This window comes from Portunus trituberculatus, chromosome 18, assembly GCF_017591435.1.
Source record: "Portunus trituberculatus isolate SZX2019 chromosome 18, ASM1759143v1, whole genome shotgun sequence".
NCBI lineage: Eukaryota > Metazoa > Arthropoda > Malacostraca > Decapoda > Portunidae > Portunus > Portunus trituberculatus.
The window spans coordinates 17,018,486-17,028,485 of NC_059272.1; the positions used below are offsets into that span (position 1 = coordinate 17,018,486).

At 42.5% G+C, this 10,000-nt stretch overlaps 1 long non-coding RNA gene across 1 annotated transcript in view; it reads right to left on the reverse strand.

Moving 5' to 3' along the window:
• The window catches only part of LOC123505845, a 41,618-nt gene that overhangs the window by 1,490 nt on the left and 30,128 nt on the right, over nt 1–10,000 (reverse strand). The window contains exon 2 of the long non-coding RNA XR_006675274.1: nt 6,578–6,681. This is a non-coding gene — a long non-coding RNA (uncharacterized LOC123505845). The remainder of the gene's footprint in view (nt 1–6,577; nt 6,682–10,000) is intronic.

Below are 10,000 nucleotides of genomic sequence, written 5' to 3' on the forward strand. Positions count from 1 at the left end.
CAACACGAAGCACAATGAAGCACCAGAGCCACAATGTATTCATCTTGCACCCATACATATTTCTCACAATTTCTCATCTATTTTCGTTCTTGGAAATGAAGGCAAATCACCACGTGTTGTATCATTCGTCCTAGTGTGGGGCTTCATGACATAACCACAACACCACACCACCACGCCACCCCACACCAGCCGTCATCCTGCGGCCACAACAACAACAACGGGGAGGTGATAATAAAACCCCGCTATTGTCGTTGGCAAAATAAATATCACAAACCAAAATATGGCCACATGCGACACGACGGCGCAACGAACGAAACACATACAAACAAAGGCATAAACTAGAGCAAAACACACACACACACACACACACACACACACACACACACACACACACACACACACACACACACACACACACACACACACACACACACACACACACACACACACTAAATCAATATAAAAACACTAAAACGCACAAAAATTCTAAACAGTCAATTCGTCCTATTCATAATCTAACACATAAACATTCAGAGAGAGAGAGAGAGAGAGAGAGAGAGAGAGAGAGAGAGAGAGAGAGAGAGCATAGTTAATAAAAGCCCAAACTACGTCTCCATTTAGACCCCACCGGCATCGTGTTCCCACCCACTTTTCCTGCATCTTATACCCCCAAAGAAACCTTAGTCGAGTCAGCAGAGAACCGTCGAATATTAACACCCTCCTCCTCTTCCTCCAACCTCCTCTTCCTCCTCCTCCTCCTCCTCCTAGAGCAGGACATAAGTACCACAGGAGGAGAGAAGAACGAAGGAGAGAAGTGTCAGGGAAAGTGAGAAAGGGAGAGCTTGGGAGTGGTAAGGAGAAAAGTGAGAGGAAGTAACGACAGCTTAGCAATGTATGGAAGGAAGTGCAGAGGGGAACAGGAGGAGAGCTAGCAGTGAGAAAAGGAGAGTTCGGGGGTGTCAGAAAGAAAAGAGGAAGGAAGGAGCGACAGCATGCCAATGTATGGGAGGAAGCTGCAATGGGGGGAAAGAGGAGGAAAGAGGAGAACTAGCTGGAAACTTGAAAGAGTGCAGAAGAAAAAGACTTAAGAAATTTAAGGGACAAGGAGAAGAATAAGAGGAAAAGAAGGAGGAGGAGTGAAAGAGAGGAAACAGTCCTTAAACGTGAGGTATAAAAGAACGAAAGGAATTGCGAAGAGCTCAAGTGTGTAGAGATAAAGGACAGTGAAGAAGAAGACACACACACACACACACACACACACACACACACACACACACACACACACACACACACACACACACACACACACACACACGTATATATACTTTTCACAAGACGCAACAAAGAAAAGAGCAGAGGCGATAAGAGGCTGAAGGAGCAAAAACGAACCATGTAGTGTTACGGAAGACATTTTATTTCAACGAGAGAGTGAACGGAGCGAGCAACTGGAGCACATGTTCGCAGTGACACCAAAAGAACAAGACGAAGACTAGGCCGAGATATTTCCGAGAGTAAGAGACGCAGCGGGTGTGGCGAAGTGCGGCGTGATGCAGATGTAATGGAGAACAAGCGAAGAGGAAAAGGGTGGCTGGAGGAAACACAAGTGAAAACAAAGGAGGAGCAAACGGCAGACCTTGTAAACTTAATAAGGCTGTTTGTGATTCTTATAAGCTACACGAGAGAGAGAGAGAGAGAGAGAGAGAGAGAGAGAGAGAGAGAGACAGTCCAAGAAAGATGGATGATGATGAAATAAAGAGATGAAAGGGGCCAATTTTTATCATATTCTCTATCTCCCTTACACCTTACACGACACTGCACTCAGCTAATCTCTCTCTCTCTCTCTCTCTCTCTCTCTCTCTCTCTCTCTCTCTCTCTCTCTCTCAATAAAGGCACCCCGTTCATCAGTCTAATACAACTGGCAGGGGCTCAGTGCTCCCTTCTCTCACTCCTACCGCCCATTAAGTTCCATCTCTGTTACCCACACCCCTTAGCGCCTCTCACCTCCGCCATTTCGCTTTTCATATCCTTTGTCTGTTATTTCTCCCAATGTACTTGTCTTATTTGTTCACATTTTTTTTTATTATTACTTCCAATTTTTTTCTTCACTTTCATTTTTCTTCCTTCTCCTCATTCTCCTTCTTCTCTTTCTCCTTCTCATCCTCTTTGTCATCTTTCTTATCTTATAGTTCTACACTCTACATTCCTGAGAGTTAAAACCTTTCAAGTCACCAAACAATCATCATGTCAGTTTCCCAGTGCTAAAGGGGATTGGAACAGCGTCTAATTCTTTTACTACCTATAGTAACAAACAGTGGAACAGAAGGACAAGGACAAAGATTACACAACACTGTCCTTCCACTATAAAAAAAAAATATGGATCATAACACTTAAAAGTCTTACTTATAAAAACGGAGAAAACAACCTTAATACCACCCTCATTTTTTTACAACCGAGTACAACACCACAAACAACAATAACAATTCACGACAGGGAGAGAAAGAAAAATAATGATAAAAAGAAAAACATGTTTGTATAAATGTAAAATGGAGAGTATAATCATTTTTGTTCCCCGCGCACCAGATGAAACAGCGCACTGGCAACAAAAGTACAGCGTGGTGATTATGGTAGTGGACCAGTAATAGTAGTAGTGACTTGCACCACATCACCATTGTTCCCTCGCCAACACAGCATGGGCCACTATCAGCGGTAATGGCTGTGTGTGTGTGTGTGTGTGTGTGTGTGTGTGTGTGTGTGTGTGTGTGTGTGTGTGTGTGTGTGTGTGTGTGTGTAATTCACCACGGTCGTCTTCTAGTCACCCAGCCATCCTTCCCCATTAAGGAGCGAGCTCAGAGGTCATAGACCAATCTTCGGGTATGACTGACACCACAACACACTACACGAGTCTTTTTTTATTTTTTATGCCCTGGCCTATAGCGCTTGTAGGTAACTTGAAGAGTATTGGAAGCGCTGTTCAGCTTCCACCCATTAGTGGAGCAGGCAATTTTATTTATAATGGTACCCATATTAGGCCCCATATCACCACCCAAGCGCATCTTTGGTGTAACCATCTAGAACCTTTGTATCATGGTGACATGTAGGTAACTTTGAACCACTCGACAAATGGCATAGCTTCCGTGTGTGTGTGTGTGTGTGTGTGTGTGTGTGTGTGTGTGTGTGTGTGTGTGTGTGTGTGTGTGTGTGTCTGTGTGTGTATGTGTGTGTGTTTTTATGTTGGGTAGGTGGGTTGATCTCTCTCTCTCTCTCTCTCTCTCTCTCTCTCTCTCTCTCTCTCTCTCTCTCTCTCTCTCTCTCTCTCTCTCTCTCTCTCTCTCTCTCTCTCGATTAATCCTGCAAAACCTTTTAATAAAACTCAAAGAATGAAAATCCTGATTGTGTTAAATAAAGCATGAGACTACCGGTGCCCGTCTATCTGTGTGTCTCTCTATTTGTTACTATTCATCTCCGAGCCACAAACCACCACCACCACCACCATTATCTATCATATTACCATCATTGAATCAACACATATTCATAACTATTACTACGACTGTTACAGATATTATCACTACTAATATCATTGCTACTTCCACCATCACTACTACAGTATTTACACCCTTGCCACCACCACCACCACCACCACCACCACCACTAATCCACTAATCCCCAACCTTCCTCATTAGGTATTTAATGAAGCAACCGTGACTCTGTTCCCAGCCAGCACGTGTTCCTCGCAGACACTGATTACTGTACGGCTCTTGCATTAATGTAGCTAATGTCTGGCTGAAGAAGACTGCCACTTCCACCACTACTGCTGATACTACTGCTGCTACTATTACTACTACTGCTGCTACTACTACTAATACTACTAATACTAATACTAATATACTACTACTACTACTACTACTACTACTACTACTACTACTACTACTACTACTACTACTACTACTGCTGCTGCTTCTACTACTCCTACTACTACTACAAATATTACTAATACTAATACTAATACTTATAAAAATCATAATAAAAACATATCATCACCAACAGAACACCAGTCTTATTCACAATTACTACCACCACCACCACTACATCTTCACCACCACCATCACCACCACCACCACCACCACCACCACCATCATCATTACTACCACCTGTATAACCATCACTACAATAATCACCACCACCAGAGAGAGAGAGAGAGAGAGAGAGAGAGAGAGAGAGAGAGAGAGAGAGAGAGAGAGAGAAAGGAAAAGGTCAAGAATAAAAAAAAAAAGGAAGAAAGCAATACGGATGAGAAAGATACGATCACTGGAGTTATTGGACAGGAAAAAGGAAAAGAAAAAGGAGAAGGAGGAGGAGGAGGAGGAGGAGGAGGAGGAGGAGGAGGAGGAGGAGGAGGAGGAGACGAAGGAGAAAAGAAGAAAAGAAGAAGAAGAAGAAGAAGAAGAAGAAGAAGAAGAAGAAGAAGAAGAAGAAGAAGAAAAAAAAAAAAAAAGAAGAAGAAGAGGAAAAAGAAGAGGAATAAAAAGAAGAAAAAACGAAGAGGAAGACGAAGTAGATAATGAAGAAAAATAAAAGAGAAAAGGAAAAATTGAGGAAGGCATGGAAATATAGACAGACCAATGAAGGGAGGAGGAGGAGGAGGAGGAGGAGGAGGAGGAGGAGGAGGAGGAGGAGGAGGAGGAGGAGGAGGAGGAGGAGGAGGAGAAGGAGGCATGTCAGAGGGCTTCGCAGTGGAGTCTGAAGGTGAAGTGAGGGAGACAGTTATTATTACAGACGGTGCGAGGCTGAGGGAGTGATGGCAGAGAGAGAGAGAGAGAGAGAGAGAGAGAGAGAGAGAGAGAGAGAGAGAGAGAGAGAGAGAGGTCAATATCCTTTCCACCAGTTCTGCTCCCATTTCATTACTATTACTATTATCATTATTATTATTATTATTATTATTATTATTATTATTATCACTATTATTATTGTTATTATTATTATTATGTACCGTCCTTTACGTTTGTTACATTACATTCTCTCTTATTTATTTCCATGCTTGCTTCATTCTCCCTGTTAATTATTTACTGTCCCCTCTCTCTCTCTCTCTCTCTCTCTCTCTCTCTCTCTCTCTCTCTCTCTCTCTCTCTCTCTCTCTCTCTCTCTCTCTCTCTCTCTCTCTCTCTCTCTCTCTCTCTCTCTCTCTCTCTCTCTCTCTCTCTCATTTCTCACTTCCCTCATTTTCATGTTGCTCGTATACACATCTTCTCTTGATTATACATTCATACATTCATTAACAGCATTTTCCAGCCTAATTCACTCAGTCTCTCTCCTTCTTCTTCTTCTTCTTCTTCTTCTCCTCCTCCTCCTCCTCCTCCTCCTCCTCCTCCTCCTCCTCCTCCTCCTCCTCCTCCTCCTCCTTCTTCTCTTTCCTCATTTTTCACGCCAAGTATTTCGCATTTTCCCTGACAATCCACGAACGTTATTCTGCACATCAATAGTCTTGAAATCAGCCCTAAACACCTTGCAAATCTCTCTCTCTCTCTCTCTCTCTCTCTCTCTCTCTCTCTCTCTCTCTCTCCCAAATTTTCTCCTCAGGGGCGAGGATTGTGGCGTGGCGAAGCGTACTGATTTCATTTCCAACAAAACTTCCGCCCATTTTTTGTTCGAAGCGCCAAAAACTTTCCCAAGTCTGGATGGAGGCGGAGAGGGAGGCTAAGGTTGAGGAAGAGAAGAGGTAAGATATTGTAGAGGGGAGTGGAGGAGGAGGAGGAGGAGGAGGAGGAGAAATAAAATGAAATATAAATGAAAGAACAGACAGCAACAGAAGTACTAAATCTAACGAGGTTTTCTGTCTGTGTGATTATTCCTCCTTCACTGCTTTCAAAATGTTGTAGTTGAAATGATACTGACTTTTAGGAGTGCTTTTTAGAGTTCCTGTGATAGATTGATAAGATTTCTACGTTATGAAAAGGAGAAAAACTCTTGAGAACTCTTTTGAGAGAAAAAATATATCAGAAGAAGCAAAGGAGGAGGGATAGAGGAAAATCGCTGGCAGACAATGGAGTTATTTAGTATTCAGCCATAATGAACATGAAAGTAAATCGTTGCCTTAGCTTATTAACATCAATCCCCTTATCCCTTCTCTCTCTCTCTCTCTCTCTCTCTCTCTCTCTCTCTCTCTCTCTCTCTCTCTCTCTCCCTCTCTCTCTGTCTTTCTTCATAAACCCAACGTAACTCTTCCTTATGAGAAAATCTAATGACATCTATCTTTCTGAATCTCTCTTCAGCATCAGTGAGATTGATTTGTCACTCCAAACACATTTATGAGGTTATAAGACTGAGAGAGAGATGAAAAGATTATCAAGTGTGTGTGTGTGTGTGTGTGTGTGTGTGTGTGTGTGTGTGTGTGTGTGTGTGTGTGTGTGTGTGTGTGTGTGTGTGTGTGTGTGTGTGTGTGTGTGTGTGTGTGAGCTAGTACGTCTCACACCCACGTAATCAGAGCATGTCACCGAATAATCATGCTAATTGAGTTAATTTAATCAGATGAAACAGTGCACAAGAGAACATCAAACATATTACTGCAAACACGTCCTCTCACCACTCGTCAAAAGGTGATCCCAGTCACTGAACTTAGGGAGGAGAGCACAATATTCTCCTCCCTCTCCTTCTCCCTCTCCTCCCACAGCAGTTCTTGCCACGCACCTGCAATAAAAGAGATTAGGAGTTACTGGTGAAAGAATCCAATAATTTGAACACAATCTTTTCAAGAGAGAGAGAGAGAGAGAGAGAGAGAGAGAGAGAGAGAGAGAGAGAGAGAGAGGAGTTATTAATAAAGCATACGTGAATTTAACAGATTAAAAATTTCTTAAAGATATTTCACTTGCATGGTTCTCTTCTTATACTCGTACCAATTAAATAAAGACCGTTTAATGATAAAAAAAAAAAAAAAGGAAAAGTAGAGGAGAAAACAGAAGACAAGAGAAAAAAGAAAAATGAGAAAAGTAAACGAAAACAAGACAAGGAAAAGGAAAAGAAAATGGAAGAGAAGAGTGAAAAGAAAACCACACAACACAAGAGAATCAAAAGAAAAAAACGATGAATAGAAAATAAGAAAGAAAAAAAGAAAAGAAAAAGGGAAAAAATGGACAAGAAGGAAAGATATTCAGACAGGCAGGAGTAGGAGAAAAATAACGAGAAGTCTAAGAAAAAAAAGAAAGAGGAAGAAGTGAAGAAGAAGAAGGAAGCAGAAGAGGAGGCAGGAAGATAAAAAAAAAAAAGAGAGAGAGAGAGAGAGAGAGAGAGATTAGTGGCCGACCTTCTCCTCATTCGTCGTTCTGTTGACACAAATGGTACTTCTAGATCATCAGCAACGAAATGGACTTTTTCTTCACTCTCTGAACTTTAGATATATTGCTTCACGACTCTTGGTTCATTAAATCTTCTGGAGGTTATATACGTGTCTTGGTCTGTCTACCACCACCACCACCACCACTACTACCACCAGCTCCACCTCCAACAGCTCCACCTGTTATCCAGACAAAGAGAGCATGCTACACTCTCATTCTCTCTCTCTCTCTCTCTCTCTCTCTCTCTCTCTCTCTCTCTCTCTCTCTCTCTCTCTTTTAAAATTCTATCCTTTTTCTGTATGTTCCCTCCTCCTACGCTTATCTTTCTATTTTAAAAGCCTTTCGACCACATCCTCCTCCTCCACATCCTCTTCCGCCTCCTCCTCAACGCTATCACACACACACACACACACACACACACACACACACACACACACACACACACACACACACACACAATCCATTTCCCTCATTTCTCTCAACGTTTTCCAATCTAACACAATGAAAAAATAACTCAACAGACAAGAGAGAGAGAGAGAGAGAGAGAGAGAGAGAGAGAGAGAGAGAGAGAGATCACTTACAGACTTCGTGATTAATTATCTAAGACATTGGTATAACACTACATCTTTTCAATTCCGTCGTTTAGGTAAGAATGTGGCCTTGCTGTGTGTGTGTGTGTGTGTGTGTGTGTGTGTGTGTGTGTGTGTGTGTGTGTGTGTGTGTGTGTGTGTGTGTGTGTGTGTGTGTGTGTGTGTGTGTTTGTGTGTGTGTGTGTGTGTGGAAATAAAACTAAGAAAAGTGGGGCCTCCATTATTCTGCGTCACCAACAGTCGTAAGTGAATGAGTTGCGTGGAGGAGGAGGAGGAGGAGGAGGAGGAGGAGGAGGAGGAGGAGGAGGAGGAGGAGGAGGAGGAGGAGGAGGAGGAGGAGGAGGAGGAGGAAATTAAGAATAAAATTAATAATGCATATATTTTTTTCATCTTATAACACAAAAAATGGGAAAATGGCCAAGATCTCGCCTTCTGGACTACTCTCTCTCTCTCTCTCTCTCTCTCTCTCTCTCTCTCTCTCTCTCTCTCTCTCTCTCTCTCTCTGCCTGTTACTTCCAATCAACATCAGTCAGTAAAAACAGCACTTCCACCGTTACCATGACAACCCCAGTGTTCATTACAACGTCTCCTTTTACAGCCTCTGCTACAGTCCAGAATCACGAGATGCCGCGCCTCCCTCACACTTACTACTAATTAAATCTTCACCGGTTTGTCACTTCCTCTCTCACTCACTCACTAGAATCGGTGGATCACATACGTTTTCTTAAGAACACGACCTGTCTTCACCACCTTCACCTTCACTATCTTCTCCTTCTTTGTCCTCTTCTTCTTCTTCTTCTTCTTCTTCTTCCTCCTCCTCCTTCTCCTCGACTAATTTTTCGTACCCCCAAGTCATCAGGATTCTTGGCAATGGTTTTCTTAGCAATCAAGATTCTGGACAGTTTCCTAATTCCCTTCCTCAATTCTTATCCTTGCCAATGATTATGTTCGTTGTTATATACGTTGTGCTGGCTAACGGTTGGGTAGATAGTTTACAGGTGGGTAGATAGATAGATGCAAAGATTGACAGATAATGAAGAGAAAGACATGGAACCTTAAACGCATCAACAAACATACGAAAGAGAGAGAGAGAGAGAGAGAGAGAGAGAGAGAGAGAGAGAGAGAGAGAGAGAGAGAGAGAGAGAGAGAGAGAGAGAGAGAGAGAGAGAGAGAGAGAGAGAGAGAGAGAGAGAGAGAGAGAGATTTTTGAAATGGTATATTACATTATTCAATCAAAATTTTTAAAAAAAAGTACTAAAAAGACACTTTTCCTAAAATCTCATTCCACTTTCCCGTTCTGAAATCACTTCGCACTTTCCTTTCTCTTCTGTCACGCATCCACTTCTATTCACGTCACCAAAAATCATGAATTATCTGATGTCATGCGTCATTTCAATTAGACATATCACCTCTCTCTCTCTCTCTCTCTCTCTCTCTCTCTCTCTCTCTCTCTCTCTCTCTCTCTCTCTCTCTCTCCCCGTTTCCCTCGTCTGTTTTTATTAACACCATTCATAATTTTCTGCACCTTTGGATTCTTTTATGGGTTAAAGAAGATATTATGTTTTTACCTCCAGTTCTAAAAAACCCACACAACTGCCTAACTCTCCCTCTCCCTCTCTCTCTCTCTCTCCCTCTCTAGCAGTACTGTGAATTAAGATACCCATACGAACACCCGCGAAATTTCCTTCCTTTTATCCCTATGCATTTAAGGCGTGTTGTTTACTTAGTTTACAGGGCGGCATGGTGTTAGCGTTCGTGTATTAGCACATAGTGGCCTTCTTTACCCTCCCCGCTCTCCTCGCTGTGCCAGAGCCGTGCACAATGGCCTGGTGGTGCAGAGGAGGGACGAGAGGGAAGGAAGGAAGAGAATGGTTTAGGAAGGCAAGGTAAGTGAAGCAAGGTGGGAAGGTTTGGAGAGAGGTGGGGGAGTTTTAAGGGGCAGGGAAGGGTAGGGAGGGAGAGGATTAAAGCAGAAGGGAATATGAAGGGGAGAGAAGTAAGGAATGGTAAAGGTAAGAAAGAAAAAGGTATGTAGGATGGGAGAAGGGAAGAAAATGTAAAGGAAGATTAGAGATAAATTAAGGC